This window comes from Mirounga leonina, unplaced genomic scaffold, assembly GCF_011800145.1.
Source record: "Mirounga leonina isolate KUSES-001 unplaced genomic scaffold, KU_Mleo_1.0 Mir_197, whole genome shotgun sequence".
Classification (NCBI taxonomy): domain Eukaryota; kingdom Metazoa; phylum Chordata; class Mammalia; order Carnivora; family Phocidae; genus Mirounga; species Mirounga leonina.
Window position 1 is genome coordinate 169,877 of NW_023270494.1, and position 18,376 is coordinate 188,252.

General features: G+C 43.2%; 1 protein-coding gene across 6 annotated transcripts in view; it reads left to right on the forward strand.

Moving 5' to 3' along the window:
• Positions 1–18,376, forward strand: part of B3GNTL1 (UDP-GlcNAc:betaGal beta-1,3-N-acetylglucosaminyltransferase like 1) — a 110,519-nt gene that overhangs the window by 25,419 nt on the left and 66,724 nt on the right. Inside the window, exon 2 of one of the 6 annotated variants that reach the window (XM_035025698.1) lies at positions 1,855–2,073. The exons of the other annotated variants lie outside the window; for them this stretch is intronic. The gene's annotated coding sequence lies outside the window, so the exon portion shown is untranslated. The remainder of the gene's footprint in view (positions 1–1,854; positions 2,074–18,376) is intronic. 6 annotated transcript variants of the gene reach the window in all.

Below are 18,376 nucleotides of genomic sequence, written 5' to 3' on the forward strand. Positions count from 1 at the left end.
AGAGAGGGAACACAAGCAGGGGGAGTGGGAGAGGGAGAAGCAGGCTTCCCGCGGAGCAGGGAGCCCGACGCGGGGCTCGATCCCAGGACCCTGGGATCATGACCTGAGCCAAAGGCAGACGCTCAACGACTGAGCCACCCAGGCGCCCCAGACTTTATCAGCTCTTGTGAGTGTGTCGATGCCCGTGTGCTACCCCGTACTTGGGGGTGTTCGCTGGGACCTGCATGGGGGCAGTGCTGGGGGGCGGTCAGGGTGGCTTCCCCTTCCCCCCGCCTCTGCTTCTCCGGACACACCACAACCTCTTCTCCTCTTTCCTGAGAGATAAATTATGGGCTCTGTTAGACCGAGACCAGGAGGGCGTTAGCTGGGTCAGGAGGAGGGCCACGTGATCTTAGTGGTGACTGTTCCCAAAAAAGGGTCAAGTAGCTCCACCAAGAAGCAGGTGATGCCCTTAATTTATGAGGGAGAGAGCTGCACATCGGTACTGACCTGTGTGTGGGGGCGCCTACTTTTGTTCTTGGAAGGGAGACAGATTCCTTCTCAACACTCATGAAAGTTTTTTCTGGAATAGAGAAAGCCCCAGAAGTCTCTGCACGTGGCTGCTCACACTGCTTCACGGGAGCCGCCCTCGGCTGTTTTTGTTGGCTCTGGGCGTTAGTTCTTGGCGGGCTCCGGCTCTTGTCAAGTGCCACTAACCTTCATTTCTTTAGAGAGACTAATGCCCCAGACAGCAGTGAGCTTTTGAAATATTTTCTGTTTGTGTAGAGTGTTTTCATTTTAGGGCCTAGGGAAGGGGGATGAGCTGGGTGTTTGTTCAGCTGCTCCCTCCGAGTGCTGGTCCCGAAACCTGCTGGCCAGGGAGACAGCTTGCTGCAAACGTGGACTTGGGCCACTGCAGACCGACAGACTCCAGACCCGTAGGCAGACTCTGCTCTCACAGGCTTCCGAGCAGTTCCTTTGCAGCCAGCCCTGGTGGCCTCCACCCAAGAAGGAGAAAGTGGTGCACCTCCTGCCCCTTCCCCGGCGGCAGTGACTTCTGCTCATCTCCCTGCCCTCTCTGTCCCTCTGCCATGGGCCCCTGCTATTTCCTACCCTCACGCTGGGGCCTGGCGGACAAGAGGGGCACTATGCCCCAGGTGGCAGGGGCACACACGCTGACCTGCCCTGGGGAACAGGAGGGCAGGAGGTAGATGGGAGGGGTGTCTGCTCTGGGCTGCGTGAGCCCCGGGCAGCCCCCCATCCTTCCCCTGCAGCCCAGATCTCCTGTGCTCCTCCTCCTTCCTGCTGAATCTCTTGCTGAGCCGAGGAATGCTTGTCTTCTCTCCCAGTTACAGGGATTTCCTTTCTCGGAGGAGCCGCGAGCCAGGGGAGGGGCGTTGGCCATACAGTCTCCCGTTTTGTCAGCGGAGGAAACTGCGCAGCTTGAATGTGTGTGTGTGTAGTGAATCCACATGTTTGATCCCAAATTACTTTCGTGTGCTTCTGCCAGAATTATGGCTACAGAAAAGTTGTGTGTGTATATGGATGGGGACTGGGAACTAGAACGGCAGAAACGGCAGTGCATTCGGCGGAGGGGGGGCACTGTGTCCTCCTGAACACCAGTGCCCTAAACCCAGAACCTGACGATATTTTTAAAAAGCATCGTGGAGTGAACTCAGATTAAACTTTCTTCCTAAATACTAGGCATGCTTTATTGGAGACAGATTTAAAAATCAACCACTTAATAAAAGACACCCATTGAACGTGCACATTCAGTGGGTCTGACAAACGCACACGCCCGTGTAAGGGCCACCTCAGTCCAGGTTAACGTGTCCTCGAACCACTTTGCACTCACACCCTGCTTCCCTTCGTTAGGGTTTTTTTCCTGTTCCAGAACTTCATATAAATGGAATCAAACAGTATGTGATCTTGCCGTTGGCCCTTTCTACTCCTCATGCTGTTTTTGAGATCTACCTGTGTTGTTGCTGACATCAAGTACGTCGGCCTTCGCTGCTGCTGAGCCGGCCGTTCCAGGGGACGCCTTCTGTAGGTGCCCGGTGGTGGACGCTGCGTGGCCTCCGGTGTTCAGCTGCTGTGAGTACAGACACCGCAGAAGTTTGTGCAGGTCTAACCGTGGATGTGCAGTCATTGCTCCTGGTAAATCTCGGACAGAGCTGATGGGTGGTATAAATATGCACGTTTGCCTTCTAAGAGTCTTCAGAACGATTTTCCAAGGGGATGAACCCTTTTACGTTCCCGGTGATTTACAAGAGCTTGTTGAGTTTCTCCCAACACTTGGAGTTGTCCGTCTTTGAGATGTGAGCCTCGGGGCATGCCTATGGGACTGTCTCCTGTGGTTTTGGATTGCATCTCCCTGGTGACTCAAGATGCCGAGTCTTCTTCGTTTGGGCGCTCACTGGTCACGTGTGTATCTTCCCGTGTGAAGAGTCCTTCAAGTCTTTCGACTTTTTTACTAAGATACAGGTCCTTTCTCCCAGTCTGTGGCTTGCCTTTGTTTTCATTTCTCAGACGTGTCTTAATGAACATGAATTAGGATTAAGTCCATCTTATCAGTTTTTCCTGTCAAGATTTGTGCTTTTTTGTCCTAAGAACCTAAGAAGTCTTTGTCTACCCCAAGACTTTCTCCCTGTTTTTTCCTAGAGGTTTTATGGTTTTGTCTTTTACATGTAGGTGTGTCAGCTGTTTGGGTTCATCGAGTGTGGTGTGAAGGGGGGATTGTGGGTGACAGTCTTCCTCTGCGTACCCGGCTCTAGCATCCGACCTCTGTTGAAGGTCGGACGGCCAGACACAGTGCAGACCCTTCGTCTCTGTCCGTGAGCCACTTCCACGCTGCCTTTGTTCCCATGGCAGCAGCAGGAATGAAGCTAAGGGTAGTTGTATTGAAAAAATCAGGTATGGTTAGGCCCTCCAGCTGTGTTCTTCCTTTTCAGAATTGCTTTGTTTTTTTTTTAGGTCTTTTGAATTTCTGTAGACATTTAGATTCAGCTGTCGAGTCTGCTTGAGTTTTCATTGGAATTGCACTGAATCTATAGACCCATTTGGGGGTCTTACCAAGACTGAATGTTCTACTCCATAAACATGGTACATCTCTTCATTTATTTAGGTTCTTGGATTTCTCTCAGAAATGTTTTATAGTTTTCAGTATTCAGGTATTGCATAAACTTAACAAAATACATCACTAAGTATTTTCTGGGTTTTGGTGCTATCAAAACTGGTATTAAAAGTTCATACCAGTTTTGTTGCTGTAAATCTGCTAAGTTACCTTATTAGTTATAGTAGGTTAGGTGTAGTAGGGTTCTTGTTTGTTTTAAGTTAACAGTTCACTGTGAGGTGATGAACGGACTTTTACGTGTTTCTGACCTAGAGCTCCTATCCCCTGGTCTCGGCTCGCCTTGCGGCCAAGCCTCCAGGGCAGAGTCACTAGAAGTGTTCTGCCAAACGCTTGTCACGCTCAGAGTTGTGTTTGTGTTATCACTTGCACTGTGGAGAAGGACACGCCTAGAGAGGGGCGCTGGCCACGAATGCACAGCTCAGCGGATCCTCAACAAGCAGGTGTGTGTGAAGCCACCCCAGAACCCCTTTCTTGCTCCTTCCCGATGACTTTCTTATCCTTCCCAAAGTCAAATATTGTCCTGTTTGTTGATGTGACAGTCCTGCCTGGTTTTGAACTTTTTATAAGCGGCATCATACATAGCCTTTTGTGTCCGCTTCTCTCCCTCTGTGGCTTGCTTGCCTTTTCACTATCTGAAAGCTACCAGTTGATAAATAGAGTTCTTAATTTTAGGGCAGGTCCATTTAGTAATCTTTTCCTTTACAGTCAGTCTCATTGCGCCTTCTTCTTGAGACATTTTTTCCTACTTTTAGGCCCTGAAGTTATTCTCCTAGTTCCAGATGCTTTATTTCTTTTTTACCTTTTATGTTTTGATCTAAACTCTACTTGGAATTGTTTTTGTTCATTTTTATTTAAGTTTAACATATGCACAGATCAGGGTGCAGGTCATAAGTGTGCAGTTCGTGGAGTTATGGGAAACTGAGCTGTCCTGTGCAGTCGTCCATAGGTGCAGGACCAGAGCACAGCCGGCTTCTCGCGTGACCTCCTGTTCCTCCTCAGAAACCCCGTCCTCTTGTCTGCAGCATGACTGGAATGCAAACACCCAGTTAGTTTTATCTTATTTTGACCTTTATGTAATTCCTCACATATTCTTTTATATCTGGCTTATCTTGCCCAGCATTACGTTTTGGAGATTAGTGCTGATTTTTGCATAGCAGCATTTCACAACTTTCTTTTTTTTTTAAAGATTTTATTTATTTATTTGACAGAGAGAGACACAGCGAGAGAGGGAACACAAGCAGGGAGAGTGGGAGAGGGAGAAGCAGGCTTCCTGCGGAGCAGGGAGCCCGATGCGGGGCTCGATCCCAGGACCCTGGGATCATGACCTGAGCCGAAGGCAGACGCTTAATGACTGAGCCACCCAGGCGCCCCAACATTTCACAACTTTTATTGCTGTGTGATAGTCCAGAATGTGGAGGTGCCCAGCTCCACCCTTCTGCGGGTTCAACATTTGGGTCTTTGAGCAGTGCTGCCAGGAAATGCTTGTACATTTCTTCCAGCACACATGCGACTGTGGGTCTGCTTGCCACGTACGGGAGGAGGGGCTGGACGTGCGACTGTGGGTCTGCTTGCCACGTACGGGAGGAGGGGCTGGAGTGCTGAAGGTGCTGTGCTCACCTGCCGCGGGCGCTCGTCCAGCAGTGGGAGGACGTGCTAACTGGCCTGTCTCCTGGCCCTTCCTGGGTCTGGTCTCCTTCACTTGAGTCATCTGGTGTGATGACATGGTGGTGACTGTGTGTGGCTTTAAATTCATTTCCCTGATGTCTGATGAGGTTGCAGGTGGGTATTTGGATATTTTCTTTGTGTACTGCCTGCTTATGTCTCTTGCCCATTTTTTTATGATGTTGCCTCTTTTTCTTCAATAAGTTAATAAGATGTGTTGGATATAAGTCCTTCGTTGAATGTATGAATTACAAAGAGCTAGCTCCTCCTGCTGTGTGGCTTTCGTTTTTATTCTTTTTTTTTTTTTAAGTTTGTTTGTTTATTATTTCTTATTTATCTAGTAATCTCTACATCCAATGTGGGGCTCAAACTCACGACCCCAAGATCAAGAGTCACATGTTCTTTTTTTATTCTTTAATAGAGTTTTGAGTAAATAGAAGTTTCTAATTCACTGTAGTCCAGTTTATCAATCTTTTCCTTATAGTTAGTGCTTTTTTCCCCAGTTGTGAAATTTTTGTTTACCTCACTCTAATGAAGATGTTTTTCTATATCATTCTCTGGAAGCTTTATTGTTACTTTTCACATTCAGATCTATAGTCAATCTAGAAATTACTTCTATCTGCATGTGGGGTAGAGGTCCCGAATGACTCCTTCTCATGGGGATTTCCAGTGGGTGTAGCATTGTTGATGGAAAGAAAGGCCCTTGCTCATAAGCTTTCTGAGCTGTCTTTAATCCAATGTTGCTGTGTGTAGGACCTGTTTCTGGCCTCTGTGTCCTGTCCATGTGGGCTGTTGGTCTGTCCTTCATTTGCTACATTGCAGCTTTACAGAACACAGTGTAGTTTGATTCTGTAAGTCCTCTTGTTCATCTACTTCAATATTTTTGGCTATTTTTTAAAAAATCTTTTTTAAAGATTTTTTGCGTTGGGGCACCTGGGTGGCTCAGTCAGTTAAGTGTCCAACTCTTGATCTCAGCTCAGGTCTTTTTTATTTAAATTCTAGTTAATTGACATACAGTTCAATATTGGTTTCAGGAGTAGAATTCAGTGGTTCATCACTTACATGCAACACTCAGTGCTCATCATAATACGTGCCCTCCTTAATACCCATCCCCCATCTATCCCATCCCCGACTCACCTCCTTCCGTCGACCCTCAGTTTGTTCTTTATAGTTAAGAGTCTCTCATGATTTGTTTCCCTCTTTTCTTTTTTCCCCTCCTGTGTGTTCGTTCACCTGTTTTGTTTCTTAAATTCTACATACGCGTGAAATCATAGGGTATTTGTCTTTCTCTGACTCATTTCGCTTTACCATAATACACTCTAGCTCCACGCACGTCGTTGCAAATGGATTTTATTCTTTCTGATGGCTGAGTCATATTCCACTCATATATATATGTATATATATACACACATACATACACACACCACATCTTCTTTATCCATTCATCTGTCAGTGGACATTTGGGCTCTTTCCCTAGTTTGGCTATTGTTGATAGTGCTGCTATAAACATTGGGGTGCATGTACTCCTTTGAATGTGTAGTTTTGTATCCTTTGGGTAAATGCCTAGTAGTGCAATGGCTGAATTACGGGGTAGTTCTGTTTTTAGCTTTTTGAGGATCTGCCATACTAGTCTCCAGAGTGTCCGCACCAGTTTGCATTCCCACCAGCAGTACAAGAGGGTTCCCCTCTCTCTGCATCCTCGCCAACATCTATCGTTTCCTGAGTTGTTGATTTCAGCCATTCTGACTGGTGTGAGGTGATATCTCATCATGGTTTTGAATTGTATTTTCCTGATGATGAGTGATGTTGAGCATCTTTTCATGTGTCTGATAGCCATCTGGTTGTCTTCTTTGGAAAAATGTCTACTCATGTCTTCTGCCCATTTTTTTTTTTTTTTGCTTTCAGATTATTTTATTTTTTCCTTTTTTTAAATTATTTTTTTATTTGTTATGTTAGTCACCATACAGTACATCATTAGTTTTTGATGTAGTGTTCCGTGATCCATTGTTTGCATATAACACTCAGTGCTCCATGCAATACGTGCCCTCCTTAATACCCATCACCGTGCTCACCCATCCCCCACCCCCCTCTAAAACCCTGTTTGATTTCCAGAGTCCATAGTCTCTCATGGTTTGTCTCCCTCCCTGATTTCCCCCCTTCATTTTCCCCTTCCTTCTCCTAATGTCCTCTATGCTATTCCTTATGTTCCACAAATAAGTGAAACCATATGATAATTGTCCCTCTTTGCTTGACTTACTTCACTTAGCATAATCTCCTCCAGTCCCATCCATGTTGATGCAATGTTGGGTATTCATCCTTTGTGATGGCTGAATAATATTCCATTGTATATTTGGACCACATCTTTATCCATTCATCTGTTGAAGGGTATCTTGGCTCCTGCCACAGTTTGGCTATTGTGGACATTGCTGCTGTGAACATTGGGGTGCATGTGCCCCTTCTTTTCACTACGTCTGTATCTTTGAGGTAAATACCCAGTAGTGCAATTGCTAGGTCATAGGGTAGCTCTATTTTTAACTTTTTGAAGAACCTTCACACTGTTTTCCAAAGTGGCTGTACCAACTTGCATTCCCACCAACAGTATAAGAGGGTTCCCCTTTCTCCATAACCCCTCCAACATTTTTTGTTTCTTGTCATGTCAATTTTTGCCATTCCAACTGGTGTAAGGTGTTATGTCAGTGTGTTTTTGATTTGAATTTCCCTGATGTCTAATGGATGTTGAACATTTTTTCATGTGTCTGTTAGCCATTTGTCTTCTTTGGAGAAGTGTCTGTTCATGTCTTCTGCCCATTTTTTTACTTATTTGTTTTTTGAGTGTTGAGTTTAAGAAGTTCTTTATACATCTTGGATACTAGCCCTTTATCTGTAGTGTCATTTGCAGATATCTTCTCCTATTCCATGGGTTGTCTCTTTGTTTTGTTGACTGTTTCCTTTGCTGTGCAGAAGCTTTTTATCTTGATGAAGTCCCAGAAGTTAATTTTCGCTTTTGTTTCCCTTGCTTTTGGAGACATGTTTTGGAAGAAGTTGCTGTGGCTGATGTTACTGCCTATGTTCTCCATTTCTTAACTAGATTATTTGTGTTTTGGGTGTTGAGTTTAATAGGTTCTTTATAGATTTTAGATACTAACCCTTTATCAGATATGTTCTTTGCAAATATCTTCTCCCATTCTGTAGGCTGCCTTTTAGTTTTGTTGATTGTTTCCTTCACTGTGCAGAAGCTTTTTATTTTGATGAAGTCCTAATAGTTCATTTTGGCTTTTGTTTCCCTTGTCTAGTAAGAAATTGCTATGGCTGATACCAAAGAGGTTGCTGCCTGTGTTCTCCTCTAGGATTTTGATGGATTCCTGTCACATTTGGGTGTTTCATCCATTTTGAATTTATTTCTGTGTATGGTGTAAGAAAATGGTCCAGTTTCATTCTTCTGTGTATTGCTGTCCAGTTTTCCCTACACCATTTGTTGAAGAGACTGTCTTTTTTCCACTGGATACTCTTTCCTGCTTTGTTGAAGACTAGTGTCCCACAGAGTTGAGGGTCCATTCTCAGTTTTCTCTTCTGTTCCATTGATCTGTGTGTCTGTTTTTGTGCCAGTACCATACTGTCTTGATGACCACAATTTTGTAATAGAGCTTGAAGTCTGGAATCGTGATGCCTCCAGCTTTGCTTTCTTTTTTTCCCCCAGAATTGCTTTGGCCATTTGGGGTCTTTTATGGTTTCATAACAAATTTTAGGATTGTTTGTTCCAGCTCTCTAAAAAACGCTGGTGTTATTTTGATAGGAATTGTATTAAATGTGTGGATTGCATTGGGTAGTATGGACATTGTAATAATGTTTCTTCTTCCAATCCATGAGTATGGAATGTTTTTCCATTTCTTCATGTCCTTTTCAATTCCTTTCATAAGTATTGCATAGTTTTCAGAGTAAAGATCTTTTACCTCTTTGGTTAGGTTTATTCCTAGGTATCTTAGGGTTTTTGGTGCAGTTGTAAATGGGATCAATTCCTTGATTTCTGTTTCTGTTGCTTCATTATTGGTATATAGAAATACAACAGATTTCTGTTCATTGATTTTATATCCTGCATGTATTATTTCTACCAATTTTTTGGTAGATTCTTTCGGCTTTTCTACATAGGGTATCATGTCATCTGCAAATAGTGAAAGTTTGACTTCTTCCTTGCCTATTTGGATGCCTTTTGTTTCTTTTTGTTGCTGATTGCTGAAGCTAAGAGTTCCAGTACTATGTTAAATAGTAATGGTGAGAGTGGACATCCCTTTCTTGTTCCTGATCATAGGGAAAAAGCTCTCAGTTTTTCCCCATTGAGGATGATATTAGCTGTGGGTCTTCCATCTATAGCTGTTGCGATGTTGAGCTGTGTTCCCTCTATCCCTACTTTGTTGAGGGTTTTTATCAAGAATGGATGCCATATTTTGTTAAATGCTTTTTCTATATCTAGTGAGAGGATCATATGATTGTTATTCTTTCTTTTATTAATGTAGTACATCACATTGATTTGCAGATGTTGAACCACCCTTGCAGCCCAGGAATAAATTCCACTTGGTCGTGGTGAATAGTCCTTTTAATGTACTGTTGAATTTGATTTGCTAGTATTTTATTGAGAATTTTTTCATCCATATTCCTCAAGGTTATTGGCCTGTAAGTCTTCTTATTAGTGGAGTCTTTGTCTGGTTTTGGTATCAGGGCAATGCTGACCTCATAGAAAGAGTTTGGGAGTTTTCTTTCCATTTCTGTTTTTTGGAACAGTTTGAGAAGAATAGGTATTAATTCTTCTTTAAATGTCTGGTAGAATTCTGCTGGGAAGCCATCTGGCCCTGGAATTTTGTTTGTTGGGAGATTTTTGATTATTGCTTCAATTTCTTTGCTGGTTATGGTCTGTTCAAATTCTCTATTTCTTCCTGTTTCAGTTTAGGTAGTTTATACGTTTCTGGAAATGCATCCATTTCTTCCAGATTGCCCAGTTTGTTGGCATATTGTTGCTCATAATAATCTGTTATAATTGTATTTCTGCAGTGTTGGTTGTGATCTCTCCTTTTTCATTCATGATTTTATTTATTTGGGTCTTTTTTCTTTTTGATGAGTCTGGCCATGGGTTTATCAATTTTATTAATTCTTTCAAAGAACCAATTCTTAGTTTTGTTGATCTGTTCTACAGGGTTTTTTAATTTCAATATCATTTATTTCAGCTCTAATCTCTATTTCCTTTCTTCTGCCAGGTTTAAGCTTTATTTGCTGTTCCTTTTGCAGCTCCTTTAGGTGTAAAGTTAGGTTGTATATTTGAGACTTTTCTTGCTTCTTGAGGAAGGTCTGTATTGCTATATACTTCCCTCTTAGAACTGCCTTCACTGCATCCCAAAGGTTCTGGAATGTTGTGCTTTCATTTTCATTTGTTTCCATGTATTTTTTAATTTCTTCCTTAATTTTCTGGTTAACCCATTCATTCTTTGTAGGATGTTCTTTACCTCCATGTATTTGTGGTCTTCCCCAATTTTTTCTTGTGGTTGACTTCAAGTTTCATAGCGTTGTGGTCTGAAAATATGCATGGTATGATCTCAGTCTTTTTGTACTTGTTGAGGGCTGATTTGTGACCCAGAATGTGATCTGTCCTGGAGAAAGTTCCATGTGCACTTGGAAAGAATGTGTATTCTGCTGCTTTAGAATAAAATGTTCTGAATATACCCGTTAAGTCAGTCTGGTCCAGTGTGTAAAACAAAGCCATTGTTTCCTTGTTGATCTTCTGCTTCGATGATCTGTCCATTGATGTGAGTGGGGTGTTAAAAGTCCCTACTATTATTGTGTTATCATCAATGAGTTTCTTTATGTTTGTTATTAATTGATTGATATATTTGGCTGCTCCCAGGTTGGGGGCATAAATATTTACAATTGTTAGATCTTCTTGATGGATAGACCCCTTAATTATGATAGAGTGCCCTTCTTCATCTCTTGTTACAATCTTTGGTTTAAAATCTACTTTGTTTGATACAAGGATGGCTACCCCAGCTTTCTTTTGATGTCCATTAGCATGAAAGATGGTTCTCCACCCCCTCACTTTCAGTCTGCAGGTGTCTTTAGGTCTAAAATGAGTCTCTTGTGGGCAACATATAGATGGGTTTTGTTTTTTTTTCAGCTCAGGTCTTGATCTCAGGGTCGTGAGTTCAGGCCCTGCATTGGGCTCCACGCTGGGCATGGAGCCTACCTTTTAAAAAAATCTTTTGTGGGGCGCCTGGGTGGCTCAGTCAGTTAAGCGTCTGCCTTCAGCTACGGTCATGGATCCCAGGGTCCTAGGATCGAGTCCCGCGTCGGGCTCTCTGCTCAGCGGGGAGCCTGCTTCTCCCTTTCCCTCTGCTACTCCCCCTGCTTGTGCTCTCTCTCTCTCAAATAAATAAAATATTTTTAAAAAATCTTTTGTGTTTTTATATAAATGTCAGAGTCATTTGTTAATTTTCACAGAATCTCCAGTGAGGATTTGGTTGGAATTGTGTTGAATCCATAGATCAGTTACAGGAGGACTGACTTCTTTATGGTACTCAGTTTTCCTAACAGTGAACATATGTCCATTTGTCTCTTTATCTCAGTAGCCATGCATGGTTTTCATACTAGAGGGCTTGCAATCCTTTAGTAAATTAATTCCTTGGTATTTGGTTTCTAAAAAACATTTTTTATCAGCTTTACTAAGATATAATTCACATAAAATCCCCCTGCTTAAAGTGTACAATTCAGTGGGTTTTAGTACGTTCACAGTGTTGTGCAATCATCACCACTAATTTGGAGACATTGCCATCACCACAAGATAACACCCCCCCCACACACACGTAGCTCTCTCTCCTGATCCCCCCCCCAGCTCCCAGCCAGGCCCACTGGCCCCCTTTCTGTGTCTGTGGGCTTACCCATTCTGGACATTTCCTGTAAGTGGTACCGACGTGGTTTGGTCTCTATGACCGGCTTCCTTTGCTTTCTCGTCACGTTGCAGCCCGGCCAGAGCTCCGTTTCTTCCTTTGTGGCATCACGGTCCACTGTATGCAAGGACACATCTTGTTTATCCATATACCGCTTGATGAGCATTCGGGTTGTTTCTCCTTTTAGCTGTTATGCAAAACGTGGCCGTGAACATTCCTGTACACGTTCCTGTGTGGACAGATGTGTTCAGTTCTCATGGGTATAGACCCAGGAGTGGTGTTGCTGGGCCATAGGGTTACTCCATGTTTAGCATTTTGAGGAACTGCCAAACTGTTTTTCCAGAGTAGCTGTACTACTTTACATTCTCACCAATAATACAGGAAAATAATCTGATGTTTTTTGATATTATTGTAAGTGGCATCATGTAAAAAATTTTGTAGATATAAAGAAATTAATTTAACTATATTTATTAATCTTGTATTCAGAAACCCTGCTAAATTTACTTTTAATTCCAGTATTTCTCTGTTGATTCTTTTGGGTTGTTTATGTATACAACCATTTTTTCCTCTTTCTAAGCCTTGTGCTTTTTATTTCTTTTTCTTGACTTGAGTCTCTAGTCAGTTGTTAACCAGAAGTCACGATAGTGGGCGTCCTCATCTCCTTTCCAATCTCAAAGAGCGCGCTGAACCCTTTCCCTGTTAAGTACGCTGTTTGCTATGGATATTTATCATAACTGCCCTTAATAAAGTCAGGGAAGTTCTCTTCCAAAGCTGAGGAAAGAGCGGATGGCCCAGGCAGAGGAAGGGCTCTTGACGCTGCACCTGCTGGGCGCGTCCCCCACAGCTGCTGGGGACCTCGGCTCAGGGCCTGCCCCGCGGGCGGGAAGACCCCCAGCATCAGCGCAGATGTGGCCTCTGCACCCATTTTCTCCCAGTCTGGGGTGCTCTGTTCACTTTCTTGTTAAATCTGCACAAAAAATTTAAATTTTGATGAAGCCCCATTTGTCAAAGTTTTCTTTTGAGGATTCTTTGCTTCACTCAGGGTCACCAAGATTCTTCCAAGAGTTTACGGTTTTAGCGCTCACATTTAGGTCCATGATCTACTTTGGATTCATTTTGTATGTGGTGGGGGTGTGTGTTCATTTTTCCCTTCCAGTCCCCAGGTCCCAGCCTCTTCTTTGCAGGTTCTCAGCTTGCAGTCTGCCTGTAGGTCTGCACACACATCTCCTGCCCAGGCCGTAGCTCTGTGGCCATGAATTTTGAATCAGAAAGTGTAAGCTCTCCACCGTGTTTCTTCTTTTGTCAACACTGCCGTTCTGGTTCTTTATATCTCCGTGGGAATTTCAGGGGCAGCTTGCCAGTTTCTGTAAAAACGCAAGTTTGAGATTTGGATTTGGATTGTAGTGAATCCATGGGTCAATTTGGGGAGAATTGTTTTGTAATATCTAGTCTTCTGATCCATGAATATGGGATGTCTCTCTGTTCATTTAGATCTTTCACTTCTTTCAACGATGTTTCCTAATTTCCACTGTACAAGTCTAGCACTTCTTTTGTTATTGTATATGTGTTTTATTCTTTGATGTGATTGTGAATGTATTATTTTCTTAATTTTATTTTCAGATTGTTTGATGCTGGTATATAGAAATACAATTGAATTTTTTAACTGTAATTTGTATTTATTTTTTTATCATTGTATTTTATTTCATCACAACAGGTGCACTCCTTAATCCCCATCACCTGTTTCACCCATCCCCCCCCCCCCGGCCTCTAGTGACCGTCAGTGTGTTCTGTAGTTCAGAGTGTGTTTCTCGGTTTGTTTCTCTCTCTTTTTTTCCCCTTTGTTCGTTTGTTTTGTTTCTTAAATTCTGCATGTCATTGAGATCATATGATAATTGTCTTTCTCTGATTGACTTATTTCGCTCAGCATAACACCTTCCAGCTCCATCCACGTCATTGCAAATGGCAAGATTTCATTTTTTGATGGCTGCATAATATTCCATTGTGTATATATACCACATCTTCTTTATCCATTCATCTGTCGATGGACATCTGGGTTCTTTCCATAGTTTGGCTATTGTGGACATTGTTGCTATAAACACTGGGGTGCAGGTGCCCCTTAGGATCCCTACATTTGTATCTTTGGGGTAAATACCCAGTAGTGCAATTGCTGGGTCGTAGGGTAGCTCTATTTTCAACTTTTTGAGGAACCTCCATACTGTTTTCCAGAGTGGCTGCACCAGCTTGCATTCCCACCAACAGTGCAGGAGGGTTCCCCTTTCTCCGCATCCCCGCCGACATCTGTCGTTTCCTGACTTGTTAATTTTAGGCATTCTGACTGGTGTGAGGTGGTAGCTCATTGAGGTTTTGATTTGGATTTCCCTGATGCTGAGCGACGTTGAGCATTTTTTCATGTGTCTGTTGTCCATCTGTATTTCTTCTTTAGAAGAATGTCTATTCATGTCTTTTGCCCATTTTTAATTGGATTGTTCATTTTGGGAGTGTTGAGTTTTATAAGTTCTTTATATATTTTACATTCTAGCCCTTTATGGGATATGTTGTTTGCAAGTATCATCTCCCATTCTGTCGGTTGCCTTTTTCTTTTTCATAGTGAAGCTTCTTCCACACGGCTTCTTCTCTCTTTTTAGTTGTGTCAGTCTTCAAATCCATTTCTGGGGTATTTGGGACGATTTGAGAGTTGTCTAGTTGTGTTCGTGGCATGAGGCATGCCTAAGGTCCTCCTACTCTCCCGCCATCTTCCTGCTCCTAGTAGGTTTTAGTTTTATGAATGAAAGACCTAAATGTGAGACTATAAAAATCCTGGAGGAGAACACAGGGAATAATATCTTTGATATCAGTCATAGCAACATTTTTCTAGACGTGTTCCTGAGACACAGGAAACAAAAACAAAAATAAACTATTGGGACTTCATCAAAATAAAAAGTTTCTGCACAGTGAAGGAAACTGTCAACAGAAATACAATTTATTTTTGTGTTTTGATCTTGTATTCTGTGACCTTGCTGAACTTGTTTATTAGCTTAGTATTTTTTTGTGGATTCTTTAGGATTTTCTAAATACAAAATCGTGCCGTCTGCAAATCAAGGCAGTGTCATGTCTTCCTTTCCAATCTGGATGCCTTTTATCCTTCTTTCTTGTCCGGTTCCACTGACCAGGAGCTCCGTGCAGTGCTCTGAGTGCGAGGGCACCTTTGAGATGTTAACTGGAGGGTTTCGTAGGTGCCTTTTATCAAAATGGGGAAGTTCCTTTCTATTCCTATTGAGAAGTTTTATCCTGAATGACCATTAGATTTTGTGAAATCCTTTTTCTGCATTTATTGAGATTGTCATATAGCAGTTGTTCTTTTTTCTGTCCTTTTCACGTATGACATTAATTGGCTTTCAGATGGTGAAGCACCCTTCACTCCTGGGGAAATCCCACTAGACCATGGAATAGTCCTTTGTGTATGTTGCTGGTTGGCTGGCCAGTGTTTCGTCGAACACTCCTTTCATCTATATTCATGCTCAGTATTGCTCTGTAGCTTTCTTACGGTATCCTCATCTAGCGCTGGTACCCAGAGGGAAGTGGGATGTATCCCTACCGCCGCCATTTCTGGAGACTTTGTGAAGGCAACATATCATTTCTTCTTCTTTTCTAAGATTTTATTTCTAAATAATCTCTACACGCAGCGTGGGTCTCAAACTCACAACCCTGAGATTAAGAGTCACATGTGCTACTGACTAAGCCAGACTGGCGCCCCCTTTTCTTCTTTAAATGTCTGGTAGAAATCACTCTTCATGCCATCTGAACTTGGACTTTCTTGTGGGGAGAGATTTTTAATTCCTAATTCAATATATATATATACATATATATATATATATATTACTTTTTATAGATCTATTTGGATTTTATATTTCTTCTTTAGTCAATTTCAGAAACCCATGTCTTTCTAGGAATTGTCCGTTTCATCTGAATTTTATTTATTGGCCTGTGGTTGATTTGGGCTCGCCTGTGGGTCTCTTACCTTCTCTGAGGCCAGCCCTGCTGTCTTCCTTTTCATTCCGGAATTTACTTGCTTGTGTCTTCTCTCTTTCTCTATCTAGCTCAGGAGTCAACAGAGGACAGCTCACGGGCCAAAACCGCTGGCAGCCTGTTTTTTATGGTCTCTAAGCTAAAAATGGTCTTTTTTTTTAAGTGTTGTAAAAACAAAACAAACAAAAGAAGAATATTGGCAGAAACCACATATGGCCACAAAGACTAAAATATCTAATATCTGGCCCTTTATATAAAAAGTTTGCGGGTCTCCAGTGTAGCTAAAGGGCTGTTAAATTTCTTGTTGTTTTCAAAGAACCAACCATTGTCTCAACTGATTTTTTCTAGTGTTTTCCTTTTTTCTATTTCTCTATCTGCTCAAATCTTTACTATTTTCTTCTGTTTACTTTTCGTTTAGTTTGCTCTTTTTTTTGTTGCTGTTTCCTAAGAAACCTGTCTTTGTTGGCACAGCAGGGCCTTAGCTGTGTCGCTGTGCCATGTTTTCCCCTCCATTCGGCTCAGAAAACATCGTGGTTTCTTCTTCCACTCGCTGTCTGTCTAGAAGTACCTTGTTCAGGGGCGCCTGGGTGGCTCAGTCGTTCAGCGTCTGCCTTCGGCTCAGGTCATGATCCCCAAGTCCTGGGATCGAGCCCCACATCGGGCTCCCTGCTCTGTGGGAAGCCTGTTTCTCCCTCTCCCGCTCCCCCTGCTTGTGTTCCCTCTCTTGCTGTCTCTCTCTCTCTTTCAAATAAATAAATAAAATCTTCAAAAAAAAAAAAATGTTTAGAAGTACCTTGTTCATCTCCACGTGTTGGTGGTAGATTTCCACAGTATCCTCCTGTTTTTGATTTCTGACTTAATTTCATTGTGATCAGAGAACATACCTTCTGTGATCTCAATACTTTGGACACTGTGGCCCCTGCCACGGGCTGAACGCTGGTGGATGGTGCGGCCCCCCTTCTCTGCGGGCGCCCGTCCAGTGGTCCCGTCCGGTGTGCGTGGTGAGTGTCGAGTCCCAGCTCTTATCCATTTCTCTCTTCAGGTCTGTGCATTTCTGCTTCTTCCTCCTGTGTTGTGGGCATGCAGGTGTACTCACAGCCGTCCTCTTTCTGATGGGTTGGACTTCTGTCCACATGCAGCCTCCCTCTCTGTCTCCCGTGAGGGTCTTCCATCCTCCCATGTTCTGTCGTTCTGTCTTTGAGCCTGAAGTCTGTCTCTTGCGAATGGCATATGGGTGGATCTTGTTTTGTTTCTGTGTTTGTTTTTTAAAATGCAGTCTGACAGTCTTTACTTCTGGTTAAAGAACGAGTTTAATCACATTTGTTGTTTTTTACTTGGCAGGGTGTATGCCTGCCATTCCCTGTTTATTTTCCATCTCACGCATTCATTCATTCATTCATTCCTCCATTCTTCCCCTGCTGCCTCTGCCTTTTTTACTGAATAGATATTTTCTGTGGTCCTGCTTAAGATTATTCATTTTTAACTCTTTTGAATTATTTTCTTAATGGTTGCTTTCTGGGAGTCTTACTAGTGTGTTGTTTTGTATGTTTTACTCACGTGCCTGGTTATCCTTGTGCACCGGCAGCTGTGTCCGAACACTCCCTGTGCAGTTTGAGGCCTCAGACGAGAGTCCACTCCCTCCGAGGTTCTCCCTGCTTTTTCCGGGTGCCTGGGAGAGCCGCCATCCTGGGACCACCAGGGCGGTGCACCTCAGACCCCTCTCACCCTGGGGAGGTCGGGGCTTCGGCCTGAGCAGCACCCGCCCCCCTCCCCAGTTGTGAGCAGCCTGGGCTCTGACTTCCCTCCTCTCAGAACCAGGATCAGCGAGGCCTTCAGGGCAAAAGTGGCTTGTGTTTTCTGGGTTCATGCCTTCACGTGGATCTGGGCCCAGTGCCTGCCAGTGCTTCTCCTTAACTCTCCGTTACTGTTGCAGACTTAAAATATTTGATACATCTCTTACTGAACAGAGCAGGAGTTTAGGGTGTCACTTCTGCAGGTGGAATTTGGAGGCACCTGAACTCGGGTCACGACCTGGCATGCTCAAGCTATGTAGCAAACCGTGAGCAGGTGTCTACCATTTGTAAGTCCCTTGACCCTGTGCTTTGGAAGCAGGCTTTCAACCTAGAGTGTGGGTCCTGAGTGTGGAGGCCTGACCACGTAACTTTTGTCTGTCTTCCAGTCTACATGTCTGAAAGCCAAGCATAAGGACACTTGACAAAAAAAAAAAAAAAAAAAAACACCAAAATCGACTTTTCATTCTGCCATAGAGGGAGATCTTCTTGTGGCTGAGGGTAACTTTCATCTGCAGGCAGCCCATCCCACACTCCGCGTGTCCCAGGCTTCTGTCCGCCTCTAGCTTTTGCCTGACGGTGGTGGTCCCCGAGAGCCCACAGCCATGCTCTCCCCGGACCATTCTCAGAATTCTCACTCAGAAATAGAGAAAAGGGAAACACTAGAGAAACTCAGAAGCTACTTAACTTGAAGCTCCAGGTTTCTTTTAGCTACAAAATTCTTTGACTAGATGAGTTTTTTCCTACCCATTATTTTTGTGGTCAGAAAGGAAACAGCATTTCATTCCGAATTAATGTTATTTTTATAAAACCTCAAAATCCTTTGCTCTAGGCTCCCAAGATCGTTGTTTCTGAACTGG